Raw genomic sequence first — 19,000 nt, 5'->3', positions numbered from 1 at the left:
GAGAGAGAGAGAGAGAGAGAGAGAGAGAGAGAGAGAGAGAGAGAGAGAGAGAGAGAGAAAGTTGGCTGAGGAAAGCGATGGAGAGAGAAAGGGGAATTGTTAATTTCAATTGATTTTCTGATAAGGTTTCATATCCTGAAGTGTGCTTCAAATCTGAGAAGTGACATCTGCAGAGATGCCCGTCAGTGTCTGAATCCTCCTGAATGTAATTAGATCTGAGACAAGATAGAAGACTCGCTACGGTGGCCCTTAGGGAGGAAATGGTCTTTGAAAAGAATTATGTTAATCAGGCTAGCCTTCTTCTTGCATCTGCTCTGCTGTTATTCTGGGTAAAATTAATAGGTCTAAGGAAGGAGCCGATCATAATGACAATCTGGTCTTCACAGCAGGAGGTTTTATAGAGGAGCTGAACTGTGCCTTGTTGAGAACACTTAAAGTAATTAGTTACAGGGCTACTCACTTTCTTTCCTTTTTAATAATAATAATGGTTATTAATGTTTACAAATTAAAGAGTCTTACTCCAGATGAAAGGAGTGTTGAAATGGAGACTCTAGAGCAGGAGCCCTGGTACCTTTCTGCCTCCTGCTGAGGTACTCAGTGTGCTCAGTAACCCCCTTAGTCCACAGGATCACACCGTGCCCCCTGCCCCTTTCCAGGGCACTTGGAGCTTGCAAAGCAGGAAGGGGGCGCAGTAGAGCTCAGGACGGAGGCAGGGAGTTTTTCAGAAAGTTTTTCAGCCTTCCCACGCCTGCTACCTGTCACAAAGTAGATGTCCAATAAGTGTTGATATTTGTTGGTTAGACTGTAGACAGAGCAAGAGAGAAATCATAGGGTTTTGTTTATTTGTTTGTCTGTTTGTTTATTTAGGATGCAAGAGGCTGGCGAGATGACCCCATGGGTAAGAGCTGCTCTTCCAGAGGACCCTAGCTCAGAGCCAGGCACCCGTATCCCTATCGGGAAGCTTACAACTGCATGTAACTCCAAGTCCAGGTCCAACGCTCTCTCCTGACTTCTCTAGGCAGCCACGCACATGTGGTAGACACCCACATGAAGATAAATAAAAATAATAAATCTGTTTCTCATAAAGGAAGTGAGACTTAAAAGGAAAAAACATAAGAGACTCGGCGGAGAGGTGGGCATGGAGAAGAAGGGCAGGAAGACAGGAAAAGCTACCTCACAGCTTCACTGAAGGATGGGACTTCAAAGCAGGCACAGGCTTTGTGCTACAGTTTGTCCCCGTCTCTTCTCCACCAATCTGTAAACCGGGAGTGGGCATCCTGTAGCCAGCAGCTAAACTCTGCCTACCCTCTGTCTGCATGAAAAAGTTTTGTTGTCTGTAACTGCTTCTCCACCACTCTCTGTTTGAGTAGCAGTGGCGCTCCAAGCCTAGAGCTGTAGCAGGTGGTCTGTCACAGAGAGAGCCTGCTAACATCTGCTGCCATCTCCTAAGATGAGTGTGGGCTAGGATCCTTGAGTAGAGAGACTCAGGAAACCTCTCAGAAGAGGGGGGCAGAAGGACAGTAGAGCCACAGGACGGGCGAGGCCGCTTGAGAACCAGGGTCTTCTGCACATGGCAGGCATGTTGCCTCCAGGGCTTTTCTGCAGCTCTGGCTGCCTGCACAAGACCACAGCAGTCAATATTCACAGAAGGTTCACCAGAAGTCACCCCATAGCTGAGGAAGCCACTGGTGGCTGTAGATGGTTAACTGGGGATGGGGAGAATAGGATCACCTTTTAGGGAAAGGTGGTTTCCCCGTGACACCATCTCCATCCTCTCATACATATAGAGTACACAGAAGCAGCATTAATTGGATTCACTGGGTTTTACAGACACATACACCATACACACGCATACATACACACACACACACACACACACACACACACACACACACACAGAGGCATATACACATACATACAGAGAGACAGACAGACACAGAGAGAAAGGGGGAGTTGAGTAGGAGGTGTGGTGAGGAGCTGAGAGACGGAGAGGAGTTGAGGGTAGCTAATGGTCAAGACCCATTTTAAATGGGTACGAAATCTTCAAAGAATAAAAGAAAAAGACTCACGAGTGAAACCAACAGGGCTGAACAGAGCTCCCTATCTGCACACTGTCCCAAGACCTTTAGTGAAGAAAAGGACATGCTGGGGGGGAGGGGGGAACAGGTGTGGGGGCAGGGCAGGAGGCAGCCAGGATAATGCCGCACTCCTATCTCCTTAACTTGGGAGCTAATACTAACAGAACGGAGGAATTGTGTGTCTACTCCATGAACACAGGGATGGGGGGGGGTAGTGGGAGGAACCAAGGAACAAGGTTGAGGCCTACTTGTCTTCTGACAACTTAGTGTGATATGAGACCTGCTTCAGATCTAAGAGCTTCCTTCTGTTACAGGTCATCTTACCCATTGTTTAACTAAGACCCAGTCTTCTCACCTATAAAATGGGCTCGGAGATAACACTTGATAGTCTTGATGCACTGGGTAAGCAAAGCATATCAAAGTTCTCTGAGAGCCACATAGGCGTACTCAAAGAGTTCACAGACGTTACAATCAACCTAAGGGGTCTAAGCTGGCCTGTGGATGCTGTGGAGGTGCAGGAGTCGGGCTCCCGAGAGCTGGCCCCAGTAGCAGGTTACATGCCTTGAAGGCATTTTTTGGTGAAGCTGGGTGTGTTAAGGATTCCAAGCTTCCCTCCCACCCCCCCGCACGCTTAGAGGTCTGATGGTCAACTAGAACTCTGTTGATCTAGATATACTCATCTGAGTTGGGCTACAGGTTGCAGGTATGGCCCAAAGAGGATGTGTCTCTTCATGTTTCTTAGGCGAGCATGCGCTCTTCAGTGATAGGCCTATCTAGCATCTGCAAGCATCACAGCATAAATACCCCATTTGCCACAGCAAGAAACAAGAAAGTACTCTCCTTTTAAACCTCAAGGCCAAGACAAATCAGCCACATGACCAAAATCAACACTGATAGATTCAGAAGCATATTCCTGCACGGAGATCAGTTGATGAGATTATTTGTTGAAAAATTGTCTCCTATTGATCAACACAGTGTGTGGCATAGACCCAAGCCACTGGATCCGGTTGCTTAAATATGTCGCCATTTTGAGGCATGCTAATGGATCACACTGAAGTTGCAGTATAGGGGCTAAGCTATCTTGCCAACCTCACACCAAGTTACCCTTGACCTCATACTTGCCGTGTTCCTATCTGTGAACTACGTACTCAAGCAAAGAAGACCCGCAGTGTTTCTCCAATAACTCAAATGCACTGATCAATTTTATAGAAAGCTCTCAACTACTTAAGAAGAAATTAGGGCCTTTGGGAGAAACAGGGGTTTAATAAAGACAGAGTAAGATTGAAGGAGGTGATAACAAGGAGACGAAAGAAATCCAGGACCAAAGTCAGATCCCAGCAAGAGTGGAGGTCACCTTAAGGAAGAATGACAGCCATGGGCAGGGGGTCCAATTAATTAATTACACCTTAATTGAAAAAAGCTGCCTCTGTTCTCATGCTGTCCTCACTGTCCTCTAGAACTACAGGGAGTGCTGTGGCATCTGGGGAAGGGAAGGGACAGAGCCAGTTTCTCTGTCTCCCTCTCTCTTCCTTCTGATCCAAAAGAGGTAAGGAAGAGGTTACCATGGGCTCAACAACTTCATAAATATGCAGAAGAAAGACAAATCAACCTGAAATCCAAAAAAAAAAAAAAAAAATTAAAATATAAATAGACTTGTTTGTTTCAAGGATTTGCGATGAATGCTTGACTCAGTCTGAGATTAATCAGTGATGGGTAATTATCCCCACACGCATGCGCACACACATAGTCATATACAAAGATAACCCTAGTTCCCTCTAAACAGCAAAAATGCAAAAACATGTGTGAGTTTTCTGGTTCAAGCAGAAGTGAAGTCACCTGAAGCTCCGCCCTGGGTTCCAGAGTTCTTCTCATACCCACTGCCAGTCTCCAGCCCAAGATGGTTATGGCATCACTAAGATCTAGAAACAGCCAAATCCCCCTCCTCATCTTCCTCTTCCTCCTCTTCCTCCTCCTCCCCCTGTCCCTCTCTCCCTCCCTGTCTCCTCTTCTCTATTTGTCTCTCTAGCATTTTCCCTGAAATTCTAATTTTCCTTACCAAAAAAGAGTCGGTCTTCAATCCAGACAATCACGTACTTTTCTTCCCATGCAAGCTCTGTCATAAGCAAGGAGCTGAGGACACTCAAACTCTGACCCCAGGGACTCAGCTTAGAACAACATCTGGATGTAGTGGCTCACCCTTGTAAGTCCTGCATTTAGGAAGTGGAGGCAAGAGGATTGCTATGAGTTGAGGCCTGTCTGAAGTACATAGAGAGACCAAGACCAGCTTGAGATAAACAACAAAACTAAATGAAATGACTAATGACAGCAACAAAGACAGAGAGCATCTTTTCTCAACTGGGGATAATTTTGATTTTTCCAGGAACATTTGACAATGTCTGGAGACATTGCTGATGGTCTTAGATTGGGTGAAATGCTACCAGGATTTATTGGACACAGGCCAAGGAGACTATTCTACACACATAAGAAAGCTACCAACACAAAACTATATGTTCATGATGAGGTTGATTGAGAAACCCTAAAAATCGAGGCCCAGGAGGAAAACCAAATTATAAACACATTAATGGGTGGTCCTGTCCAGCTTTGAATTCAGGGTCCTGTATGTACTATGTTCCTTGAGCTAAGACAAACCATAACACTAAGAACAGTGCTTGATACACAGCAAGTGCTCAAACCCTATTAACCATCATCCCAAATAACTAGCTTGTGAGAGTCATGAAACATCTTATTAAGCATCAGAGGTTTGCTTGGAGAGCAACAGTGAGAACCTGTACTTAGCACCTTTCGCCACTGTTAAACCAAGGCTTTCAACCTCAGCATCATTGGCACCTAGGGCCAGGTAATCTTTCATGATTTAATGGGGATGTCTTTGGCACTAGAGAATGCAAAGCGTGCTGTCCCAGACCTCTACGCCTTAGATGTAAGTGCCCCCTCTACTCCAAGTGTTCGGACATCGCTGGGTGTCCTCTGGGGTGCAAAATTAATTTAAGAATTAATGTTTTAAATAATAGCAAAATTTACTGAGTTAAAATAATCATTTATAAGGAGTGGCTCTCTGGTCACCAGCAACTTTCCTTTCAGCTGAATGCAATGGCAACTTTGCATGCGTTGAATGGAAACAAAGATGTTCCGAAAATAAACTCCTTCTGCAAATTCAACTCTTTCTCACATTACGGCCCAGTTCCCACACCCCTAAGCTGGTACACTGGCAGTCCACACAGGTACTGTGAGGTCCATAGGCTGCAAATGTTGACAAGAACACATTTCTTCCCAAGAATGAATGGGAATCTCTTGATTAATGCACATATTCCACCCAATTTGGATGTTAATATAAACACGACTTTGGAAAGCTAACAATATAAATATGGATTAATCAGCAATCACATTTCCATCAGACTTTCAGTCAACAGGTCTTGACTTGGGGCCTCATCTCAGTCACTAATGAGATGGCTGTAAGCCATGCATGGTCTCACAGTCTGTAGTCCCCCTTTTAGGAAACGTGGTTAGCGATGGACATGTATGGTCACACAGTCTCTAGTCCCCTTTCTAGAAACCGTGGTTAGCAATGGAATTTAATGTAAAAGAATTCTTAAGTAAATGAGAAGTTAGTGCAGAGAGAGGCACAAATGAAATATCCAATAAATATTATCTCCTATTGCTAAAGAGAGAATTGAGTAAACTGGAATGTTAACAAGACTAACACGGGTCTGGAGAGAGGACTCATCAGTTATGAGCACTCTTGCAGAGGACTTGAGTGTGGGTTCCAGCACCGACATGGTGGCTTATGTCCATAACTCCAGCTTCAGGGGATCTGGTGCCCTCTTCTGGCTGCTGTGAACACCACACACACACACACACACAGAGAGAGAGAGAGAGAGAGAGAGAGAGAGAGAGAGAGAGAGAGAGAGAGAGAGAGAGAAAGTATTCCTACCTATGAAATAAATTCTTAAACAGATAAACAAATCCCACATGGTCCTAGATGAATGTCCCTTCCTTTGAATTTTTAATTTGGGTGTTATTTAGCAAAAACTTGAGTGGTCAGTTAAATGGGGCCTCCCTCAAATTCATGTCCATCAAGAAACACTCAGAAAGAGGGGGCCAATGAGATGGCTCAGAGAGTAAAGGTATCAAACTTGATGACCCGAGTCACCCTAGACCCACATAGTGGGAGGAGAGAACCAATTAGTGTTTGTTGTCCTCTCATCTCCACAAATGTGCTACTCATTCATTCATTAGTTAGTTTTTTAATGTGTATGAGTCTACATACACAAAATAGATAGATAGAAAGATATAGGTAGGTAGGTAGATAGATAGATAGATAGATAGATAGATAGATAGATAAATGTAGTTTTAGTTTAATCTTGTTTTGTTTAGAGTTGTTGAGAATGAAAAGCCTCACTCAGAGATAGGGCTTCTGCCAACATGCTTGGTTTTGTCAAGGGCTTCCTAGACTAGAAAGGGTAGTCTCTATGTCCAGTGACTGGCTCCTTGAGAGGAGTTCACATGACACACAGGAGAGAAGGGTGTAGGCAGGGGGAAGTAGAAATCTAAGTAAGTGAGTCACAAGTCTGGGAACACAGGGGTTACTGGCAAGTATCAGCAGTCTGATGGAAGGAGGCCTTCTTTGAAGTATACTTCCTGGGAGGGTAAGGCCCTGCCAAGACCTTGATTTTAGGCTGCGAGCCTTCAGAACCAGAAGATAATAAGCTGCTGTAACAACTAGAAGATAATAATATGCCAGCTTCCTCTGTCTCTCAAGCTCTCTTTGGTGGGTATCACTGCTTACTGATTTATATAAAAAACTGGTCTCCATATAGGTGTTTTGTTTATTTATGTATTGATTGATTGGTTGATACAAGGTCTTGCTACATAGACCAGGCTGGTCTCAAACTCTTAGACATTGCTTGCCTCTGTCTCCCAAGTGCAGCACCATCCCTGGCCCTTATAGGTGTTTTAAATCATCTGCTATTTAAATGAGAGTCAGACTCACTTCTGAGTTTTTTAGCCCTCTATTAATGAACTCAAGGACTTAGTCAGTTACTCCCAAGAAGGCCTAGTCTCCTTCCTGAACAGAACATATTCGTTAACTCACATACTTCTCTTCCCACCTTCTTTTCCCAAATGGCCCCAGAGCAAAGTCTGCTGGTCACACACTCCCACCTTCTCGTCACCAGCAAAATTTCCCTTAGTTCCACCAGGCAACCCTTGTAATGATACATGTCTTCTTTTCTCAAATCAATGGCTCTTCATCACTCATTGACCAGTTGATTCTGCCAAGTGTTTGACCTGTGGTAGATATCATTATAGGCCCCAATGGATGAATGAACAGTTCCTGCCATTGTCCCGCTGAACCTAAAATATGAAATTCCTAGCATTCTTAGCTTGCAAAGAACCATAAAAAATTACTTCTAATACCTTTCACCTTCTGTTCACCACTGAACACTAAGCCCAAGATGGCTTGTGCGTGATAAACCACCCTGGACCTAGTGGTGTGGAATGTAACATTTTATTTTCATAGGTTCTGTGAGTCTGGAGTTTGAGCAGGGCCACCGGATATGTATATGGTGCAACATGCCTTGGTCCTCTTTGAAAGACTCTGGTGTTGGAATGAAGTGATAGAGAGCTCTGCCTGCAGGCTGGCATCAACAGGCTGACATATGTGGTGGCCGGGCTCAGGTGGCACTGTCAATCCAAGCACCTGGCCTTTCTATGTGGTTTGGGTTCCTCACAACATGGAAACTGCACTTCAAGAGGGAGTGGTCCCCAAATAGACCTTTCAAGAGATGCAGGTAGATGCTGCTGACCTTTTCTGACCTCCATTTCAGTGCTTTCTCTTGGTCACTTCTTATGGCAATGCCACAAAGTCACCTTGTATTGAAGAGTGGCATGTGGTGTAAGCTACGAAAAGGTCATTGCCCTCATCTCTGGAGAATAGAATCTAGTAAAGTATCCCATGAGACTCTGACTAAGACAACCCTGAGCTGAGGGAACTCTTAAGAAGGGGGTCTTCCAACCAGGACACAGTCTCAACTCTGCATCGGCCACGTGTCTCATCCTGTTCTCTCCATGTGACTTTTCCACAGAGAATTCTCATACCTCTATGGCTTGCACTCTGAATGTGCAAGGATGGATGTGGCATTGCAGGTAGCTTTTTATCAAAAGGCCAAGACTAGACATCTCCGTAGGAAGTCCAAAGCAAACACAATGATTCTTAAGCTCTTCCATGCAGGTGCACACAGGGAAGATAGATTTCACTATGGAAGACCATTAAGTTCCATAGTTTCGTTGTTGGGTCTAGGAGACATGTCCATTTAACAAAATCTTAAGATGATAGAACTATAGCCATGGATCAAGAAGTCAGTGAGTCCACCACCATCTATTTCTACAACCTTGGCACTGTCAAGCCAACTCTACACTGGGTACATATTGCTCAGTCCAAGGTGACAGTGGATAAGCCCTGAGTGCTAATCTTTCTGCCTTCTTCATCGTTTACACGACTTCGATGCTAGTCCACATGAAACCCCTAAATTAAGTCCAAGGCACCAGCTGAGGCTGTTCTGAGAGGCTGTGGTCAGGACAAGGAAGAATGGTGGAAAGAATCATGGGGAAAAAAAAGAGTTCCCAGGAGCTGTAAATAGTGGGAATACAGCACACTCATCTCTTTCGCTGCTCAATGGGAGCAAGCAGAAGTGATCATCTGCAAAATCCGGTGATGTCCTGTCAAAACACAACTGACTTAAAAACAAAATAAAACATTCCATCAGAGAGCCATCCCTGCTGGGAAGGACCAGGGCACAGCAGTTATTGTCTATAATAGCCATCTGGCAATTATCATACATTGTCTCATACCTTGCTTTGTATCTCGTATGTATTTGAATACTGATGGATTGGTCTCCCGTGCATAGGAAGACTCTGCAGCCGGTATGATGGTCTCTCTGAAATGTTGCATACTTCAGATGTGCATCTCAGTATCCTAACTTCCTAATCAGTTATTTATTTTTGGGACTGTTATTCATAAGTACAATGCCAAGCTTCTACTGTTCTTTCCCTTAACCCCTGGAGTATATTCCATGTCCACTCCCAATATAAATGAGACTGACCTCTCAAGACCAAACCCAATGCCACTTTTGTCAAGGCACTCTCCCTGATTTCTCTGAGAGTATGCACCTCACACCCATCACCTCCTTTCCAGAAATTCCTGTTACACTTCCCATCTCCCTCCCGACCCTTTGATCAGGGCTGTCATCTTTTTTTATTTAACATCGTATGTCTGTGCTGAGGTTTCTATCTGGCTCAGAGTCCCTGGAATAGCAGAGACCAGCTTCTGTTATTTCCTCCATAGTCTGTGTACAAAGCAGGCTCAGATGTACAGAACAAAGAAGCTTCCGGTAGACAATCCGTGCCTTTCCTCTTGTCCACTCCCTTTTTTGATGCAGAAGAGACTTTTAGGAAAAGCATGGTTGGTACAGAAGCATGGGATGAGGTGAACTGGCTGGGAGACTGAATCTGAGTCTTCCAGGAGGCACGTGCTGACCTCTGCACAAACCAGCACATCTGTGCCCTTGAAACAGCAGAGCATGGGAGGGTGGTGACAGGCTACTTCCTTTAAGGATTGGACCCAAATAAATGTCATTCTAAAGACCTTCCCAAGAGCACCAGCTAGCAGATAAGAGCTAGGATGGCCGGCCCCTGTACATTCCGTAAGGACACAGGGGAGTCTGGAACAGGCAATAATTCACCCAGGAGCCCAAAGAACTAAGCACCCAAGCCTCTGCCTGTGTCATCACTGCCACCCGCCACCTCTCTCCTGAGCACATGTCCACTAGCAGGTGTGAACGAGTGTGAGCGAGTGTGAGTGAGTAGGCCTGGAAAGAAGAGATTCCTGTAAAGACTTCAATGATGTGAAGGGTTGGAATGTTGCAGTTTCCAAGCCGAATCTATAAGTCCTCTGGGGCAATCTTTAGTTTACTAAATAGCCAGCCTTTGTCCCCATCTGGGTTGAAACTATTATCCTGCCAGACAGATAAAGACTTCTGGAATGTTTTAACATAAGAAAATCCCAGATTTCCCACCAAGCAAAGATCTAAGAGTGTTATGAGATCGCCCCTAAGGCCTATAGCAGAGTTCTCTACCCGATGTCATCACCGATGTATTTGAAAAGGGTTTTGATACCGATATAAAAAGTTCAATGCTACCTCATTAAAACGTGTACTTGGAAGACCTAAGTCTGTGTCTCTAGACCATCCATGTTCATATTTGGCTCCAGAATAAGCCATGTATTTTTTTTTTATTATTCCTTTGAGGTAAGAGCTGTTTTGTCAGCACTAGCAACCCCAAAATGAGGCACCTATTGCAAACTTTAAAGGGTCTAAAACCCTAGGGTCCAGTGGGAGTACTGAGAACAGAAAATTGTTTTAATCCAAACTAAAGGGGGTTCAGGTGGGTGAGACCCTTCATTGGGATACTTGGCTTTAAGCCCTTTCTTTGGGCTTTGATGGGTATTCTTCATGCAGGGCAGGGGTGGTCAGTTGTTTGTTTGTTTGTTTTTTCCATAAAGAGCTAGCAGTAAAATATTTAGGCTTTCCGGGCTATTTGATTTCTGTTAGAACTGTTCATCTCTGTCATTAAAGCATAAAAGAAGTCATATTTCAAGTAAGCATGGCTGTTCTAATAAAACACTTTTATTTATAAAAAGCAATGGAAGACTGGCTTTGGCTTGCGACCCTTGATCCCAGGCAATCCGTTTCTTGGCCTTGTTCCGTTCCTATGGCCGCACTCTGACTTCCATACTGCAACCCACTTCAATTGCTTCATCCCTTCCTGCTCCATCTACATTCTACACATTTATTTTAAGTTTTTGGATTTTTCCCAATGAAAATTTCATAGATTGTTCCAACCTATACAACTTCAGAGAGTATCCACTGTAGCCCTATGGCACTTACAGCAAGTACTACAGAATTTAGAGTCTAATTGTTTCCGAGCAGAAGACGCTTCAGTGAAGAGAGCAAGTCTTGTGTGGATATGTATTTCCTACTCTTCTCATAGTAGGACTTGATACACAGTATGCCCAGTAAATACTTGTTAGTTGATTAATTGACAAATAGCTACATCAGTATCTGTCGATTCCTTATTCTTGTGATAGGATGTTTAATGGCTCTTCTACAGGATGTAGCATGGAGACATCTTGGGGGGAGGGGCATTTCCATTTAAGTACTTGCTTGACAGTGTTGTTGAGAATTAATTCCTCATATCCAATAGAGATACTGCCAATATGATTAAGTGAAGGTTCTAGAGATGAGAAGAGCCCAGATTCCTTGAGGCTTTGCCACTCAGAAATCCCAGGTATTCTCACAGAAGTGAAGCAGCAGAAGCCAGGGTGATCCAGAAGTCAGAATCAGAGACGAAGAGTTTTGAAAATTCTCAGCTACTGGCTTTGAGGATGGAAGAGAGGCACAGCTAGGATGCCTGCCAATGCCAACTGGAAACGAATTCTCTCTTTGAGCTTGTCTAAGAACCGCACTCGCCTGACCCCTTGGTGGAAGCCCAGTGAGAGGCATTTCGGAGTTCTAGCCCCCGGAACTTGAAGGGAACAATAAACTATCGATGCTTGAAACCGCTGCATTTGTGGGAATATGCTACAGACACAACAGAAAACTAATACCTCCTGCAAAAGGAAAATCATATAGTCATGATTAAAACCACCAGGGCACATTAGTGTGTCTGAGTTCGTCACACTTCTCTAGCACTGTGAACACATGCCTAATGTTTTATAGGTTTTATTGCTGTGAAGAGACACCGTGACCACAACAGCTCGTATAAAGGAAAATATTTAATTGGGGCTGGCTTACAATTTTAGAGGTTAGGTCCATTATCATCATAACGGGAAGCATGGCAGTGTGCAGGCAGATGTGGAACTGGCGGAGCCAAGAAGAGTTCTACATCCTGACCTGAAGGCAGCAGAAAGGTACTGGATTCCACACAGGGCAGGGCTTGAATAAAGGAGATCTCAAAGCCCACCCCCATAGTGACACACTTTCTCCAACAAGGCCACTCTCAATTAGTGCCACTTCCAATGGGCTAAGCTTTCAAACACACGAATCTCTGGGGGTCATACCTATTCAAACCACCCCACCTAAGCGAAGCAAATTAGTGCTGGAAAGATGCCCCCAGTGGGTAAAGATGTTTGACACCGGCCTGCCAACTGTCATCAGTCCTTAGAATCCACACGATGCAAAGGGAGAGCCAGGTCTCTCTAGCTGTCCTCAGATCGTCATATACACATGCACACAATATGAAAATGGAAAGAGTTTTTTAAAAGAAAAAGAAAAACAACTGCAGGAAGGAGCTCTCTGACACACTCAGAAGTTGCAGCCCATCTCCGTGGGGAGGGTGTGGTGGAACTAAACAAATGGCATTATAGCGCATGCGCCAGGCTTCCTCCTCTCCCTGCTTCCGTTCCAGCCTTCCTCCCCATCTACAGCAGTACTCAAGACAAGTCTTCTGCCGTACTCAATTCTTCCTGAATGTACACTTAAAACACACCCCACCCCATGTTGCCTTTTAACAATCACCTGGGTGTTTCTCAGTCCAGGTGAGTGGAAAGTTAGGACCATCACAGCACCTGTACCTGGATGCCACACCTCCGAGAAAATTTACCCTCCACTCAGGAGGAGACCCAAAGTAAGTTATTTGAAAAGACCATGGGAAGTCTTTGTGGAAACAAACTTCCGAGTGGCATTCTGTAGGCAAGTTACTCTTCCAAGGTCTAGACAGAGAAGCATTGGTTCTGGAGATCTGGGATTAAGGTCTGACTCAGCATCTGCTACCTGACTTTGAATGAGTCACTTAACTAAACTCTTAGATATTAGTGCCAAATGACTGCAAAGGTTATGGAAGATCTGTCCAGTCCCATTTAATTGGCCCCAGAGAGGGATATTTAGCCTCTCTGATCATCTGGACTTAGTATTGCAAGCTTGTATTGCAAGCTTGTAATAAAGCTATCCAGGGACAAACCCAAGAGGTAACTCTATCATCTTGATTTTGGAGGTATCTGGGACACCAGCAAGACCTCCATCAGCAAAGGAGAAGCAGCAATGACTCCTCCATGACCGCTCTAGCCAAAGATATTACCAGGTACGGGGCCCAACCGTAGGCATGTATTTTAATATGGGTTAGAGTGTTTGTGTATGTGGAGGTGAGGTGGTTATATGCTTAAATTAATCATAGAAACCCTGTTTCAACACCCAGAAAAGCAAACAAAAATCTCTTTTTTGAAACCTGCCACAGCCTCGAACTACCCACCGGGTTGTTGCTTCCCAGCCACTGTAAATGCCATCGCTATCACCCTTACCTCTCACTACGACCCAGTCACCTTGAACATCTTGTTATAAAATAATTAACTCTAATTACTCCCTACGACACTATCCTTCATTGACAGCTTCAAGGGGTCCTCCTCCTCTGTCACCTCCCTCTCCTCACTACCATCCCCCTCGCCAGCTTGCAAGACTGTGTCCACTTTGCACAGTCTTCTGCATTTTGTGTTTCCACTCTCTTGGCCCCCAGCCATGGTCCCTGGGTCCCACACTAGGTCCTCTGCTCACTTGAAGGCCGTTCATGTTCCTCTGGCTCCCTTTCAGATCAATGCTCCACGCTCCATTTCCAGTTTTCCAAATATACGGTAGATACTGCCCCACAGACATTCAAATGGTGTACTGATATAAGTCTAAATCTGAACTCCTGCTGACTTCTATAAAAAAATAAATAAAAACGTGATGGTTAAGAAAACAGCTTTTCACGCTTTTATAGGCTCTAGTTCCAGGCTCTGTTCCTGTCTGACTTAGCCGTGTGGTCCTTGGATATGCATTTTTGGGTCTCTATCTCCTCATCTACAGCAGAAGAAAATAAAAGTACCTGCTTTGCAGAATTTTTTGAACGGGTTTTAAGAGTAATGTACTGATGTCACATTGTTACTTCCCCGGGGCATAGTCTTGGTTTAATAAATGTTAGTTGCTGTTATATCTAACAGATTTTCCTGAAAAAGACAAATTTTTCTTTCTGTCAATCAACTTCAGTTTGTCGTCCTGACTCCACCCTACACCCACTTGTTAACTACAGTCATCCCTCAGTTACATGGGGCATTAGGTCTAGAATCTCCATAGATGTGAGAATTCAAGGATGCCTAGTCCACTTACAATTATGGGGAGTTTGCATAAGTAATCTCTAGATGACTTCTAATACCCAAGACAATGTAAATGTTACGTAAACAGTTGTTATACTGGATGGCCTAGGGAATACCTACAAGAATGTAGGTTTGGCCCTTGTTCAATACTGATACCCTTTTACTCAGATCCCTGGTTGACTGAGCCTGTGAGTGTGGAACAGAGGATGTGGAGGGTCAAGTGCATTGCATGGCTTGCTTCTATTTACAACTTTCTACTTATTCAACCTTCTTGTTAGGGCCAATTGTGGCCTGCTGCTGGCTATCTCTGTTCTGTCTCTTCTCCCATCTCTCCTGCACACCTGAGAGTTTTCTCTTCCGGAAGTGTAAATTCTGCACATTATTTTTCTGCCTCTAACCCCGCAGTGGCTTCTTAGTACATTCTGAATAACTGGCACGCAAGGCCAAGGCCTTGGTGAGCTTGTCCTCTTGGACACTGCTTCCTTCCTCTGTCCGGTAGGTATTGCACAGTGTACTGAAAAACCACAGTGCTACAAGCAGGCATCTTGCTTTTCTGATGTGTCCTGTCTCCCCTGTCACTCACACTGCCCTTGAAGCTGAACAACAGCAGTAGCACTTAATGATCTTAAACATTTTTTCAGTTACAGCTTCTTTGAAAATCTAATGAAAATGTGAATTTCTCCAACAAAGACATCAATGAACCAACACCCACACCCATGTAAATCTCCCACACCCACGGATGACCTCACTCCAGTTTTCTTTTGTCCACCTTGGGATTACTTCTTTTCATCATTAAATTCCCAAAGGAATAGGAATATCTTTTAGGAAACCCATTCTATTATTCCCTAGAGTTCAGTTACTCATAGTGCTGGCTTTCCTTAATTTCCGGAGACAGGTTTTCGTTGATGTTATTGTGGACCGAGTTTCTAAACAAGGCTCAAAGAGTATCAATATTGAAAGAACAAGATTGCTGGGCAGTAAAGTGAGACTCTTGGGTGACATTCTAGAGCACCTAAGTCAGAATCTCTGAGGTTGGTGGAGATCCTGAGACCAAGTTTCATGTGTTGACCCCACTGAGGATGCTAAGAAGCTGTGGTATCACCCATGATGGAACCAGTATCTCAGCGACAAAACGTACAGAGGTAGTTTGGTGCTCCACCATCCCTTCTGGTCATTGGCCACAGGAGACCTTTCTCCTGCCATCTTGCACTAATCCAGTTGGGTTATTTCTTGACCAGAACACTCTGGGGTGGGATGGAGACTGGTGTGTGCTCAGGGGTCCAGCATCTGGGTCACTGGGCTGCCTCTCCTGCAGCTAGCTGCCTTCTTGTTTCACACTCTTATGGTGTAGAGGTTTCTGCTTTATCTTCCTTTGGTACATTTTACCACATATGGAGGGGATTCCAGCTTGCTTGAATTATGATCGTAATTTGGGTAAATGCCTTATCGCCACTTTCTGATTGTAAGGCTCTTCAGGGTAGAGACTAAACCAATTTCCAGGTTTGGCACAGCCATCACACTGCCTTATTTCACCCAGACAGATGAGCTCTCCCTCCCCATTTTAAATAGGTGAGAACATTACAGCGTCTCTTTTTCCTCTCTACCTCCTGCCTCTGGTGCAGTTCTCACGTTTTCCGTAAATCTCTTCCTAAGAAGTTCTAATGTGCACTGAACACTGCACTTTTAAAATGCTCAGAGCACTTACAGCCTATTTCAAACAAAACAAAACAAAAACAAAACAACCCCCCCCAAAAAAAACTAACAAAACTTTGGACCTAAAACTATATGACACAATAGTTTTTATGGTTTGGATTCTTCTGCACAAAGAAGATGTGTGTTGAGGCTGGGTTCCCGGTGTGATGAGATTGAGGTGGTGGGACCTTTAAGAGGCAGGGCTCAGAGTGAGGTAGTTGAGTTTTCTTCCTGTTGCTGTGATAAAACATTTTGGCAGAAACCGCTTAGGGGGGGAAGATGATTAATTTGGTGTATGCTTTTAGGTTACTATCACCATTGAGAGAAGTCAGGGCAGGGACCAGAGTAGAAACCACAGCTTCCCACAGTGGGCTGGGGAATGCATCAATTACTAAACAAGAAAATCTCACACAGACATGCCCATCATGTCTGGGCAATCCCTCAATTGAGACTCCTCCTCAGGTGACTCTAGGCTGTGTCAAGTCGACAGTCAAAGCTAAGTAGGGCATGAGGTAACAGCCAAATGACCCACCTGTTGATGAGATTAATGCTAATCTCCAGAGTAGATTTGATCTCACAGCATCACAATATTTAGATTTTCCAGCCACACACACACAAAAATTTAGATCAGACTCAATGTCAGATATTTGGATTCAGAAACACAGACTAATACAGTAGTTAAAGTCCCTAGGTTCTGTATCCAGGCAAACAGGCAAACATGTTTTGAAAAGTCCATTCTAGCTTTAAATAAGAACATGGTTTGAATTTAGCTCCAGGACTTGCTTCAACATCCATAAAACAGAAGTAATATCATATATATACATCTTGTGGTACATTTACAAGACTTCAATGAGATAATGCATATAAAGCCCCCAGAGCGATGCTCAGGGTATAGTAAACATTCAATAAATGTTAGCTTTACAGAGCTGCCTCGTATAAGTCAGATTAGGCTAAGTTATGCTATGGAAAGAAGTAACTTCAGACATTGCGCTTGACAGAAGCACGGGGTTATTTCTCGCTCATGCTAAAAGTCTCAAGGAATCAACTCTATATTGCTCAGCTCCAGAAACCAGGCTGACACAGGAGCTGTTACTGTAACTCTGCTGGTCGTAACAGGAAAGTGAGACTGTGGTAAAGCAAGAACTGGCTCTCAGAGCTTCTGCTGCGAAGTGACACCGATCCCTTCCCCTCACACTCCACTGGCCAGTCACATGGTGGCGTCTAACTCCACTGGGACAGAGAAGGAGCAATTCTACCCTCAGGGTGTGGAGGGGAAGAAGCAGCTGTAAATGCTTTATTCATGCTTGGTTTCTTGTCTCGGTCATGTGATTGGCATGTCTTGGTGGCCCACTGAACCCAGCACGTAGTGGAAAGTGAATGTATGTTGTGTGGCTAGGTGGTAGGTGTCTGTCATGTTTCTACAGGATGTTTGAACTGCGTTGAGTAGTTGAAAGAGAGCTCTTCACTGATACTCGACAAGTGTCTGAGAGTGTCAACTGTTAAACTGACAGCAGAGGACCACAGACCCCTGCTTCTTAAAGCAAACGAAGCCCGTCCACTTGAGACATCTCCCTCATCTGAGCATCTTCCAAGTCCACCTGTGATGGCTCTTGGTTGACCACTTGACTACACCTAGAATTAACTAAAACCCAAGCGACTGGGCACACCTGTGATGGATTTTTCTTAATGAAGTCATTTAAAGTGGGAAGATGCACTTCTAATCTGCATCTTCTGAGGTGGGAAGATCCAGTTTTACTCTGGTCCACACCTTCTGCTGGCACCCCACAAAAAGGGGAAGAAGGAAGCTTTTTTTCTCTTAACCTGCTTGCTTTTGATTTCACTGGCAAGTACATTCCTTCACTGGCATTAGAGTCTACTTCAAGATTAGCGTGTATAGAGAAGACCAGCTGCCACATTCAGCCTTGTGAACAGAGTAACTACTGACTTTTTGAATTTCTGTCGGTAGACAGCCATTGTTGGACAGGCTGGACCACAGATTGTAAGCCACTCTACTAAATCTCCTTTTTATACACATAAAGAGATCGTTCTATCAGTTCTGTTCCTGTAGAGAAACCTGATGAAGACACACTTTTGTGTCAAGGTTTCCTATTAAACAGGTTGGCAAGATAGCTCAGTAGATGGCTCAGTGGGTAAAGGCGCCTGCCGCCAATCCAGACTTCCTGAGTTTCGATCCCTGTGACCCACATGACCAGAGAACCAACTCTTGCAAGTTGTGTCCTCTGACTTCCACACAGCATATATGCACCCTTCTCAGACACATACACCTATCCAAGCAAAATAAATTAAATAAAATGTAATAGATGTTAAAAGTGATTTCTTATTATTAATTTTTAATTGGTTTTCTGTAGAATTTGTAGTGTCTCTACCAGTTTTATCTATAGATCCACAACTCTTTTTTTTTTTTTTTTTTTTTTTGGTTTTTCGAGACAGGGTTTCTCTGTGTAGCCCTGGCTGTCCTGGAACTCACTCTGTAGACCAGGCTGGCCTCGAACTCAGAAATCTGCCTGCCTCTGCCTCCCAAGTGCTGGGATTAAAGGCGTGCGCCACCACCGCCCGGCAGATCCACAACTCTTAAGACCCATGTGTGCATGTGTGTGTTTTTTTTTTCCTCCTGGGTCCCCTAGAGCAATCAGGACATCAATCTTTGTGTTATCTGAGGAATAAGGACTTACCCTGTGCATCTGGGCATTGAGTAGTTCTGGTTTGCAGAAGGTTGTTCTTTAAATAAATGCACGTCAAAGAGAGATATCTGTAGTCTGAACGTTTAATCTTTAAAGAAAATAAAACTTTATCCCCCAGGAAACTTTGGGTCTGTCTCTATAATTATTCATTATTATTGACTGTCTAGTCCTGGTTTTATCCCTAACTTTGAGTGTATTTCTTTCAAGCCACTCTCAATTTTGAAACTTGCAGTTCAAATTCCTTCCTGGGGCTGTACTCACGGCCCCACTCCTGTAGCTTCATCAGATGCTCATGTCCCTGGAGTCCTTCCTCTGCCAACAGCAGATTACGC

At 44.2% G+C, this 19,000-nt stretch overlaps 1 protein-coding gene across 6 annotated transcripts in view; it reads right to left on the bottom strand.

Moving 5' to 3' along the window:
- Nxpe4 (neurexophilin and PC-esterase domain family member 4) overlaps nucleotides 1–19,000 on the bottom strand; it is a 247,174-nt gene that overhangs the window by 226,190 nt on the left and 1,984 nt on the right. The window lies entirely within an intron of this gene.

Source organism: Arvicanthis niloticus, chromosome 26 (assembly GCF_011762505.2).
Source record: "Arvicanthis niloticus isolate mArvNil1 chromosome 26, mArvNil1.pat.X, whole genome shotgun sequence".
NCBI lineage: Eukaryota > Metazoa > Chordata > Mammalia > Rodentia > Muridae > Arvicanthis > Arvicanthis niloticus.
The sequence above is the reverse complement of the archived record's forward strand: the minus strand, read 5'-3'. Positions and strand labels throughout refer to the sequence as shown.